This window comes from Zalophus californianus, chromosome 6 (genome assembly GCF_009762305.2).
Source record: "Zalophus californianus isolate mZalCal1 chromosome 6, mZalCal1.pri.v2, whole genome shotgun sequence".
NCBI classification, from domain to species: domain Eukaryota; kingdom Metazoa; phylum Chordata; class Mammalia; order Carnivora; family Otariidae; genus Zalophus; species Zalophus californianus.
The window spans coordinates 1,342,239-1,354,502 of record NC_045600.1 but is presented as its reverse complement, the minus strand read 5'-3'; the positions used below and the strand labels follow the sequence as shown (position 1 = coordinate 1,354,502).

At 49.4% G+C, this 12,264-nt stretch overlaps 1 long non-coding RNA gene across 1 annotated transcript; it reads left to right on the top strand.

Annotated features, from left to right (window-relative positions):
- The first annotated feature begins 7,897 nt into the window (after positions 1-7,897).
- On the top strand, positions 7,898-12,055 carry LOC113910301. Its single transcript, XR_003515999.2, has 3 exons — positions 7,898-7,997; positions 10,017-10,511; positions 11,885-12,055. It is a non-coding gene; the product is annotated as an uncharacterized LOC113910301 (long non-coding RNA).
- Positions 12,056-12,264: the final 209 nt, after the last annotated feature.

Below are 12,264 nucleotides of genomic sequence, written 5' to 3'. Positions count from 1 at the left end.
AGAAATGGATCAAAGTTATTTCTTTGTGTGCCCAACCTTTCCAGCATTTTTTGCTGAAATGACTGCAGAATTTCTTTTGCATTTGTAAAAGATCAGTTGTCCAAATATGTATGGATCTATTTCTGGACTCTGTTCTGTTCCATTGACCTACTTGTCTATCTTTACACCAACAACACATAATTTTGATTACTGTAGCTATATAATAAATATTGAAATGAGGTAGTGTTAGTCTTCCAACTTTGTTCTCTTTTCCCAAAGTTATTTTGCTTATCCTAGGTCCTTTGTTTTCATATCAATTTTAGAATCAACTTGTCAGTTCCTACAAAAAGGCCTCTAGGATTTTGATTGGGATTGCATTGAATCTATGGATAATTTGGGGAGAATTGACATTTTAAAAACATTGTCTTCTGACATAAAAATATAGTATAGTCATCCATTTATTTAGGTCTTTTATTTTAGCAATGCTTTACAGTATTCATATATTTACAGGTCTTTCATATATTTTATCATATCTATCCCTAAATAGCTCCTATCTTTAAATTGTAAATGGCATTGTTTAATTTATGATTGCTATTAGTACCTGGAAAACAATTGATTTGTTTTTATTGATCTGCATTTGTTCACTATGCTAAACTCACTTTATAGTGCTTTTGTAGATTCTATTGGACTTTTTACATAGATGATCATGTTTGCAAATAAAAAGTTTTATTTCTCTTTCCAATATGAGCACCTTTTATTTCTTTTCCTTGTTTTATTGCACTGACTAGAACTTCAGCACAAGTTGAGTAAAATTGATGAGAGTAAACATCCTGGTCTCATTCCATCTTAGGAAAAGAGCCTTCAATCTTTCACATTAAGTGTGATGATAGCTGTATGGTTTTGTAAATGCCCTTTGTCAGACTGAGAAAATTCCCTACTGTTCCTGGTTTCCTGAGAGCTTTTGCTAGTAAAGGATGTTGGATTTTGTCACATGATTTTTCTGCATCTATTTAGCTTATCTTTTTTTTTCCTTGATATGATAAATTACACTGATTGTTTTTCTGATCTTTAGCCATTTCTGCATTTCTGACTTAAATGCCACCATCATGTTGTACTGTTGCTTAAAAACATTGTTAGATTTATTTCGTTAAAATTCATTTAGAATAGTTGCACCTATGTTAATGAAGGATATTTTCCTGTAACTTTTTAAAATGCTTTTGGTTTGAGTAGCATAGTAATGCTGTCTTCTTAGAAAGAGGAAGTATTCCTTCCTTTTCAGTTTTTCTGAAAATGTTTATGTAGAATTGGTATTATTTCTTCCTTTAAATGTTTGGTAAAATTCACTACTGAAGAAATCTAGGCCTGAGGGGTTTTTTTTGTGGGAAGATTTTTAACTATAAATTCAATTGCTTGAATAGATAAAGGACCTAGGGGCTATTCATCCCATGTGGGCGACTGATGAATAGGCTAAGATTTTTCGGAGTTGGGTTTGGTTCAGCTATCTACTTCTTTTTGAGTCAGCTCTGGTAGTTTGTGTCTTTTGAACAATTTGCTCATTTTATCTAAGTGGTCAAATATGATGTGGGAAACAAAGGCAGAAGAAAAATTATTAAATTTCCTTACTACCTACATCCCATTGGCAAGTCCTTGAAACAGGCAGAGTGACATTCCTCTAGAAACCCAGCTGCCTCAATGTTGACACTTTGCTAAGGGCAAAAGGCAATCTTAGCCCAACCCCACAGGATCCTGTAAGTCTACTTTAACATATAAACATTCCTTTGGAAAATTCCTTTATCTCTTAAACACATCCCCCCCCCCCACAAGATACATGTTAGCAATCATCCTCCAAGCATATGACCCACGGATATACATAGGTCTCATGACTGAGGGTTTATGAAATAAACAATAGCTAGCCCCCTCAGGATCCTGGAAACCTTGTTGCCAAAATACCTGGGAGGCTTAAGCTATCCCTAACTCCCTCCAACTTAAAAGTATATAATGGGCCACTCCTCCTGACCCCAATGCAGCTCTTTCTGCCCACAGGTCCTATCTCCATGCTTTAATAAAACCACCTTTTTGCACCAAAGATGCCTCAATAATTCTTTCTTGGCCGTCAGCTTTGAACCCTAATGTCTTTCCTACATCAAACTATATTAGCAAAAAGTTGTTTATAATACGCCATTATTATCTTTTTAATATTTGTAAATGATTTGCAAGTGATGTCACCTTTCTCCTAATATTTGGTGCTATCAATTTCCCTCTGCATACTGCTTTAATAGTGTGCAACAAATTCTGATATGTTGTGTTTTCATTGTAAATTAAAATACTTCCTAATTTCTCTTTTAATTCCTTCTTTGACCCATGGGTTATTCATAAGTGTGTTATATTTAGTTAAAAATTTGTGGATTGTCCAGATTTCCTTTTGTTACTGATCTCTGACTTAAATCCATTGTAGTCAGAGAAGGTACTTTGTATAATTTGAATCCTTTTAATTTATTGAGACTTGACTTACTGCCCAAAATGTGGTCTGTCTTAGTAAATATTCTGTGTACACTTGATGAAAATGTACATTCTATTCATTGTGCAGAGTGTCTTATGTCAATTAGGTCAAGTTGGATGATAGTTTACCAGTGTATCTTTGATGGTTTGTCTATTTTTTCTATCAATTATCAAAAGAGGAATATAATTATAGATTTGTCTATTTCTCCATACAGTTCTACCAATATTTGTTTCATGTATTTTTTAAGCTTTATTATTAGGCTCATGAACATTTAGGATTGTTATATCTTCCTCATTAATTTATACCTTTGTCATTATGAAATGGCCTTCTTTATACCTGACAATAATCAATGTTCAGAAATTTACTTTACTATTAATATAGCCACATGATTTTCTGTCAACTAGTGTTAGCATGGCACATCTTTTTCTCATATATTCTAACTTGTGTCTTTATATTTAGCTTTTGTTTCTTATAGGCAGCATATATTTGGGTCTTGCTTTTTTATCCAATCTGAGAATCTTTGTCTTTTAATTTAGGTGTATAGACCATTTTCATTTAGTGTGAATGTTGATATGATTAGGTTTTAGCCTTTCACCTTGTTACCCATTTTTTTTTTTTGTCCCAACCCAATACATAAAAGGGATTTGGAAGGAGAACAAGAGATTTGAATGGACACTTAACCAAAGATGATACTAGAGTGGCAAATAAGCATATGAAAAGATTCTCAACATCACTTTTCATTATGCAAATGCATACTAAAACCACAATGAGATACCCCTGCAGACTTATTAGAATGGCTAAAATGGTTGTCCTTATCTAGTGCTGGCGGGGATGTGAATAACTAGAATCCTCACACACCACTGGGGAGAGTGTGAAATAGTACAAACATGTTGGAAAACAGCTTACAGTTTTTTTAAATAGTTAAACATACCTACCATATGACCCAGCCATTCCACTCCTGATTACTTACCCAAGAGAAAAGAAGCCTTATGTCCATACAAGTACCTGTACATTTATGTTTATGTCAGCATATTTGTCATAGTCCAAAGCTGGAAATAACTAAAATGTCCATCAACAGATGAAAAGACAACTTGTTCCTTTATCCACACAATGGAATGCTAGTCAACAATAAAAAGGGATGAACTGTTGATAGATGTTACAACAGGGAGGGATCTTAAAATAATTCTTATGAGTGAAAGAAACCAGACACAAAGAGTACATATTTTATGATTCCTTTTGTATAAAATTAGTAACATGCAAACTAATCTGCAGTGACAGAAAGCAGATCAGTGTTTTCCTGGAGAGGGAGAAGGGAGGAAAGAAGCAGGAAGGAGAACAGCATTACAAGAGGACACAAAGATAATTTGGTGATTGATTTGTTCATCTTGATTGTAATGATGGTTTCATAAACATATATGTGTCAAAACTTATCAAACTGTGCACTTCAAATATGTGCAGCTAATTGTGTGTCATCATATCTCAATAAAGCTGTTTCAAAAATACATCTTAAACTTAGAATTTATCACTAAAAGAATACAAATAAAATGAAGTCTTCCAAAACACTAGAGAAAATAAAATAGTAAACAGCTCACAAAGCCAAAGACAGAGAAAGAACAAGGAAAACAGCATAAATAACAGATGTATCAACAAACATGTCTGTTTTGACAATACTCTAAATAAAATAATCCAAATATGCACTCTTTGCCCAAGGTACACCTAAAATAAAATACTTGAATGTTAAAAAGGAAAAGATAGGAAAGACCTGTTGCACATATAAGAAAAAGGGTCAGTAAAATGAATATCAAGTAAGGCTAAAAGAAACAAACAGTAATTTGGTCTGAGGAACAATTCAAGATCCAATGAAAGCATAGCAGTGATTAATCTTTAAGCAGCAAATAACTTATCATCAAAACCTGTAAAGCAAAAACTGTAAGAAATACCACAGTAAGTTAATAGCTAAAATGTAAATGTGAAGTCCTGAAAATGTTAACCCCAAGGCCCAAGTTATATAAATCATGTTTGGTTTAATTCTTTTGAGGGCTGGTAGTTGCATACCTGCAGGAACTTGAACCAAATAGCCAGGCCTTCCACAGATTTGCCTAAGAGGGGATTAGCATGTTCTGCAACTCAGTTATTTTTCACCAACATAAATTCCTGTATGAAAGCAGTCAAGAATAAATATCCACACCTGCAATTGCAGTGTGGTGAGAATATAACAAGAATGTTGATGATAATTAAGCCAGACATCAACTGAGCACCACCACCGTGTGCAATTTTGTTAGCCTAAGGCCCTGCACAAACTCCATGCCCCGTTACAAGTCAAGTGGGTGGGGAGCCTGGGTAGCTCAGTTGGTTAAGCATCCTACTCTTGGTTTCGGCTCAAGTCATGATCTCAAGGTCCTGGGATCAAGCCCTGTGTCAGGCTCCATGCTCAGAGTGGAGTCTGCCTGAGATTCTGTCTCTCCCTCTCCCTCTGCCCCTCCCCCTGCTTGCACTCACTCATGCTCTCTCTCTCTCTCTAAAATAAATAAAGAAAATCTTAAAAAAAAAAGTCAGCTGGGTGCCTCTCACTGTTCTGCAAATCCCTGGGGGGGTTACACCCTTCTGCTCCCTCTGGCCCAAGGCCCCTGACTCCAGTCCTTCCACAGCTCCCAATACTGTTCTCCTCCCCAAGTCAAGGCAAAGCCAAATGCAGAACTACAACCGTTTTCCTTGTTTTTCCAAACCCTCCTTTCAGAGCCAGTGTGTGGCAGCTGAGTCCACTAAAGGTCTGGGGAGGTGGAAGGAGTTTGAGGCTCAGAAAGTCAAATGGCTTACACATCTTACCCCAGGATCCACCAAGCCCCTTCCCTGGGGTCAGACTGAGCTCCTGCTTTCTTCCCACCAGGCCTCTTCCAACTTAGCCACATGTACGTCTGTCCCTCCCGCCCCTGTGTCTCTCTCCAGTCCCCTCCTTCAGCAGGTCATCGGGCCACGCCCCACAAGGATGACTCTGGTGCAGGAGGTAACATAATGACCTTTGTACGTACTTTCTAAAGGTCCTGGGCGCCGGAGCTTTCCTGCATCGCAGTGTTGAGCCCTGTCACAGCTCTGGAGGCACATGCACTGCTGTCAGCCCCAGTCAAACGGGGCCTGAAGCTGGAAGAAACTGAGAGACATGACCGAGATCACAAAACCAGTGTGCAGCCAGGATCCATAAGGGGTTTCTCGTGCATGCTGACACCAGTGGGCCAGGAGCTGGGTATTGAAAAATGCAGATTCCTGAGTATTTCTGCAGCATCCCCAGCACTACAACAGCTGCTCCATCTGGCTCTGAGTCACTCCATGTTTAAGCACCACACACCCAGCTTGTGTCAAAGGTGTGTGGTGTGTGTGTGTAAGAGAGACACAGTGTATGAGAGACACGTGTGCACATGTGAGAATGTGCAAGTGTGTATGTGCACCTGTGAGTGTGCACGTGAGTGTGCACGTGTGTGCACGTGAGAATATGTGTGCACGTGTGTGTACACGCGTGAACATGTGCACATGTGTGAGTGCGCACGTGAGAACGTGTGCACGTGTGAGAGTGTGCATGTGTAAGTGTGCACGTGTGTATGTGTATGTGAGAATGTGCATGTGTGAGAGTGTGCATGTGTGTGCATGCGTGAGAGTCATGTGTGCTGCACGTGGTCATGTGCACGTGTGTGCACGTGAGAATGTGTGCACATGTGTGCATGCATGAGAGTGGTGTGTGCTGCACATGTGCACGTGTGTGCATGTGTGTGTATGTGAAGGAGTGTGTGCCTATGTGTTGTGTGTGTGTGTGTGTGTGTGTTGTGTGTCCATGAGCACTTGGGTCTGGGGGCTGAGGTCCCTCTCCTCCTCTGCCTGGGTGGCCACCCCCTCCCTCTCAGCTAGCGCAAGGGGGAGGCAGCTCCCCCCCCCTCTGCCCACCCCCCCAGGGGGCCCACACCCCTGCTGAACGACTCTCCCCTTGACAGTGAGACTGGGCAATCTCAGAGGCCCCCCCATGTTTGTGCCCTCTCTTGGACTATAGGGACACCGCCATGGCTGGGGGGGGCGCTAAACCCCAACGCTCAGTTGGTGGGAGGGGGAAAGCGTGAGTCTGAAGCAGTAAGTATGGCTTTGGAATGAACTTGGCTCTTCTGATGACAACTTGCCTTGTTCCAGATGGTTCCTGTGCATGTTCTCCTTCGTTAGCATGCTAATTTATTCTGACTCACCATCGGGAAGCTGCTGCAGGCGGGGCTGGCGCACACCTCGGTGCCAGAGCACGACCTGGGGGCTGTGATTCCCAGCTGGAACAGGAGCCCTCCCCGGGGGCTGTCACCACCGCCGGGAAGAAAGAACAGTTGGGGACAAGGCTTCGGCGGCAGCCTGAGCAGCTTGTAATTTCCCCTCTGGTGGCCCTGACGCTCTGTGACAGGATCGGAAGAGCAGGGCCGGAGATGGAGCCTTCGGGAACACTCACGCTGCAAAGTTCCCGTAGAGCACGAATGTGCTTAAAACATAAGGGAGGCATCGGGAACAAAGACCCAAAGCAGAGAGACCACAGCCTGACATTTCTCCATCAAAGTCAGCGCCTGGGCGGGGCAGAGCTCCAGGTGTGCACCAGGTCCCGGGCCTCACCTCTGTCCTCTGGTTGCAGGGGTGCAGCACACCAAGGCCAGGACACCGGGACACGCGGGAGGGAAGGCAGAACCACTCTTCCCCCCCACCCCCCGCCTCTCCCACCCCCCAACCTTCCCCGTGTGCGCCACCAGGAGACCCGTGCCTCCCACTGCGAGGCTCACAACCCCACCCAGAGACATTGCCTGCTCTACGGGGTAGGCACAGCCCCTGCCAGACATGGAGTGACCTCCCCGGAGCAGCTGGGCAGCTGTGAAGCAGGAGAGGCAGGGCAAACACCCAGCCCCCCAGGAGGACAGCGCTGGGCCCCTGGGAGCCAGGCCCCAGCCGACCCTGCACAAGCCTTCCCTGCCTTGCCCCCCAGCACCCTGGACACTGCTGGTCTCCCCCCAGAGGAGGCTCAGCCTCTGGGAGATCCAGCCTGTGAGGGAGCAGGGGGGCCGGCCCTGCCCTCAGAAGCAGCACCCGGACCCATTGTACTGGGCAAAACTCGCCAAAATGGCCACGCTGGCTGCTGGGGCCTAGAAGACGGGTGTTTCATCCTGGCCGAGGTTCCCCGGTAAAACTCGGTGCCCCCCACAGCTGGCTCCCTCTCCAGGCATCCCCAGGCCACCCTCCCACCCTCCTGGGACCAGGGCTCCCTGCAGCTCCACCCCGAGTGCTCTGCAGAGAAGAGTCCCCAGTCCCCTGGGAGACAGTGACCAAGTAGCCAGGACACGGTGAGCAGGGTTCTGGAATCCCCAGAGCCCCACCCACACTGTCTACCGTTTCCTGGCAACCAGAGCGTCTGTTTCCACTGAAGAGGAGGGGGTCTGAGCCAGGCGCTGGGACCCCGTGCGCTGGGCAGCCCCAGGCGCTGGTCATAAGGACCCGGGACAGCGTGAAGCAGGTGCTGAGGCTCCCCGACTCCTGGGAACACAGTGGAGGCAGACGGTCATGTGGGGAGGGAGACCCCAGGAACCAGGATGCCCCCGGGGGGGCAGGGATGCTGGGGGAGAGAGGTCAGAGCCCGCTGGTGTCCTGGATGCCAGGATGACCCTTGAGACCCAGCCCCACCCTTGCATTCCCTGCTGGGCACAAGCATGTGTGATCGAGACATGGCTCCGGGACTGTCATCTCTCTCTCGGGGAATGCTCACCGCCCCACCGCCCCCGGGGCTGTGAGAGTGGCGCCCTTGGTTGCAAGAAAGGGAGACAGACGGTTGAGCAGGAGGCTCTGTGATAACCTTCTCTGTCCACAGCACCCAGCAAGAACAGGGTCCTTCCTCTGGAAAACAGGCAGCTGGCTAACGCCACCTGCCACATGGTGGGTGAAGGGAGAGTGCCCATCCGTCCCAGCCTGCCCAGAACAGTCCCCAGTGCGTCTGGGGCCCTCACGTAGTTGTTAGAAGCCCCTGTCACTCCCAAGTGTCCTAGGTGCACGGTAAGTGGTAGGGACTGAGACACCCTCTCTCAACTCTGGAGCCGGCCAGGAGAAGCAGTGGCCCAGGAAGAAGGCTGTGTGAAGGGGCCGCAGGGAAGCCTGCGGGAGGCCAGCCTGGCCGGGGCGGGCGACCCGGCAGGACCCTCGTGCGAGATGATTTCAGAAGCACAGGGGCTTGGCGCTGCCAGCCTGGGCTGTGCACGTGACTCAGCTGGGCCCCGGGAGCCATGAAGGCTCAACACTGGTTCATCAGCAAGGTACATCAGACAGCCATGGGGATCCCCACTCCTTGTTATGTCCTTGCCCTGGCCCCTGCGTTCCTACCTATTTGGGAGGAACCCCTGCTATCACTTTGCTACATTAACACCTGCTAAGTGGGGCACAGGTGCCAGATGATGAGCCACATTCGCCAACAGGCCGTAGAGAAAGTGAAATCGAGAAGTCTAGACACACAGGTCCTGGAGGAAGGGCCCCACGCCTCCAGGAGCCATGCAGGAAGGTCAAGGCAGGGCACAGGGGCAGAGGCAGGACCGGGGGCCATTCCTGGGGTCCGTGAGCAGAGTACCTTGCGCTTCCCAAGCTAGGGCCTGATTGGTACAGTAGAACCCAAGAGTGGAGTTTTGGTCAGCCCCGTGGGGGGTCTTCGCCAAGCGGCACACAAGGGGAAGGCCCCGGGGAGACGGCAGGGGGTCAGATCAGGGACTTGCATGTGCTCGGGGCTCCGCAGCAGCCCTCCTGGGACTGTGGTCATGTGAGGGGCGAGGGGCGAGCATCCATGGATGGCCCCCAGGCCACAGGGCCACATGACACTATACAGTAGCTGAACCACACTCCGCACAATGCCCCACTTGGCGAGCTGGGCGGGAGGCAAGTGGGAGAGAGGGAGAAGGGGATCAGGGAAGCTGTGTGGGCATCGCGCCGCGGTGCACAGTGTGAGGATTGCAGCCGCCACGGAAGGGGTCGGGGCCGGCCATGCACACCTCGTGGGCATGCGGGGGGAATGATCCTGCCCAGCGCGTGCGGATCCCGCCTGCAATGGCCGGGAGGAAGCTGGCACGGACCACCGGGGTGGGGCGCTGAGCAGACCCTGGCAGGGGGCCATCCGAGGCACGGGTGATTCCAGTTGCTGGATAGCTGCTGTCAGAACCGGGGCGCTTCAAAGAAAGAAAACACACACGCTCCAATCCCAGTTCCTGGCTTAGAGGCTTAACCCCGATCCTCGCTGAGACTGCCTTAGAAAACGTCTTAGCTCTAGCAGACACCGGGACGGTGGCCACCGCCCCCTTTCAGAGGTGACTCCTCCAGTTACAATGTCCACTTTGGGGTGCCCAGACGCAGAGGGTCTCTGATGTGAGCCAGGGCAGCCATCCACAAAGAATGGGCCCCCAAGGATTTAGAGGGTGCTTTGAATGCCTCTGTGGTCCCCAAATCAGAGAGGGAGCTCAGGGGGCCTGGGAATAAATGGCGTTCTGACGTCTCCCCTCAGGTGCTTCCAGGGTGCTCCTCTAGCCCTCTCATGTCTCTCTCTGGATCCTGAGGGCGTCACTGGAAAAACACCCAGCAGAACGGTTGGCTCCTGTCCCTGGACTGAGGAGGAGCCCAGTGGGGACCCAGCGCTCTGCCTGCTGCCAAACCCCAAAGTTTTCACCACGTTCCTGGAGGAATTTAGACAAATAGGCACCATCCCCCAAAGACTAGGAATGCACTTACTGCCAAAGCATGCCTGGTGTGGATCAGAGACGGACATGGGCATCGACGTCACGCAGGGCTGGATCCGGCAGCAGCTGCTCCCGATGTGGGGTCCGCGTGGGGAAACCAGCCACGCACCTGCTGCCCCGTGTGCGGGCGGATTTGGGCAGAAGCTTCTTCCCACTCTCGACTCAGGCACGTACCCCAGTGTGGGCCACAGAAGTCTGGATTGTTCCACGGGGACCCGGGCCATGTGGCAGGACATGGCGCCTGGCCTGTCAGAGGATGGAAGGTAAGCCCACAAGGAGGTGTGACCTCCCGGTGGAGCTATGTGTCTGAGGGTCTGGTGGCCTAGGACTTGTCAGGACATCCTTCCTTGTCCCCCAGCTGCTAGGAAAGAGGCAGCAGGCACAGGGAACTTTGGGGTGCAGAGGAAAAAACTCACCGTGCAGGGCCCCCCAGTGCCCCCCAGGCCCCTTGCATGGTCTCTGAGGAGCAGGGACGTCTGCAGTTGGGGCAGACAGGAATTCCGTGTAGGTTGCCACCAGTGGCCCCAGGGGGAGGCTCCTCGGCAGCACATAACCATCCTCATTTGGAGAAACAGCACCTGGCTCGGGCCAAGGGGGCTGTAGACCCCTGATAGTGGGACACCGAATGCCCAGGTGGCCTGAGCTGCCCACGGCGGAGGGACGCTGTGCCCACACTGCTCCATCACCAAGCAGGTGTATCTGCTGCACCTGGGGTTCCGTCCGTGGCCAGCTGGGGGGACAGGGTGGTCCACCAGCTAGGGGCCCAGTTCACAGATGGTTACACCTGCTGCTTGCTTCCAAGAGCCCCAAGGGGCCTGTTACCAGCTGTGGACCCAGTGCCCGTTCTCTGGTCGCCCTGGCCATGCCCTGTACGTCCCCCAGGCCTGCGGGACCCCAAGAGGCTCAAGCAGCCCCAAACCAGATTGTCAAGATTGTCGAAAGCCCTTTGAAAGCACATGGTAATTACTTCCAGGGCGTTTATAGTCCCTGAGAGTCTTGAGCCACGCCCCCCCCCAGGAAGGCAACATTTTACCATCAAGGACACGACCCTGGGTATTTACAGACGGTAATGAGACTGTCCACTGCTCGATGTTGCCATAAATAAGCAGCGAAACTGCTGAGTTTCACGCAATTCTCCCTGATTGCCTGGAAGGCGCCATTATTTTAATAAAAAAACTAATCAGCCAGCCTCCCCAGCATCTCAGGCTCGGTGTTAATTACAGAGCGGCTGGCCGGCGGGCGGGGAGCTGCGCATCGACTGTCATCCCAGGGGTGGGGGGCTCTTTTATGTTAAAAGGAGTGAATTAAAAGAAAGAGGAAGAGTGTGCTTGCCTTAAAAATAATGGTGATCATGCAGGACGTCCTTCTGACCCACGGGCCGGACACCACTAACCCCACGGGCCTCCCCGGTCAGGGCAGCCCCCGGCCTCCTCCGCGTCCATGCGTCTTGGTTCCCCGGGGAGCAGGGGAGTGGGAGGGGACCCTGGCACTGTCTGGGCCAATGCCACGGAGGGAACCGTGCTGGGCTGGGCTTCCCAGACACGGCAGGGACAGGGGAAGACCCAAGTGTCAGGCTTCCTTTCCTCTCGCACTCCCTGTGTCCGCTGTCCTGCACCTTCCTCCTGCCTGGAGACAGATGTGATGCTGGAGCTGGAGCAGTCATCTTGTGACCGTGAGGCTATGAGCAGAAGGGCAAAAGCTTCATTCGGGATGGCTGGACAGAAAGACAGGAAGCTCCGAGGCCCTGTAAGCAGAGTTCGGAGGCTGCCTGCTCTACACTACGCCGCTTGTCACACAAGAAAAGTAAAGCCCACTCGATGAAGAAACCGTGGTGAGCAGTTTTTATTTAATCCCTAAGCAGTGCGTCCATGAATAATTGTTACTAATTAAAAAAAACAAATAAGGCCACTAGAGAAATTTTAAGTGGCCTCATTTATAACTGTGGGCTCCCCAATACCTGGATCATGCGTCTCCTGGGCACACAAGACGACAGGACCTGCCCCCGGACGTCGGGTG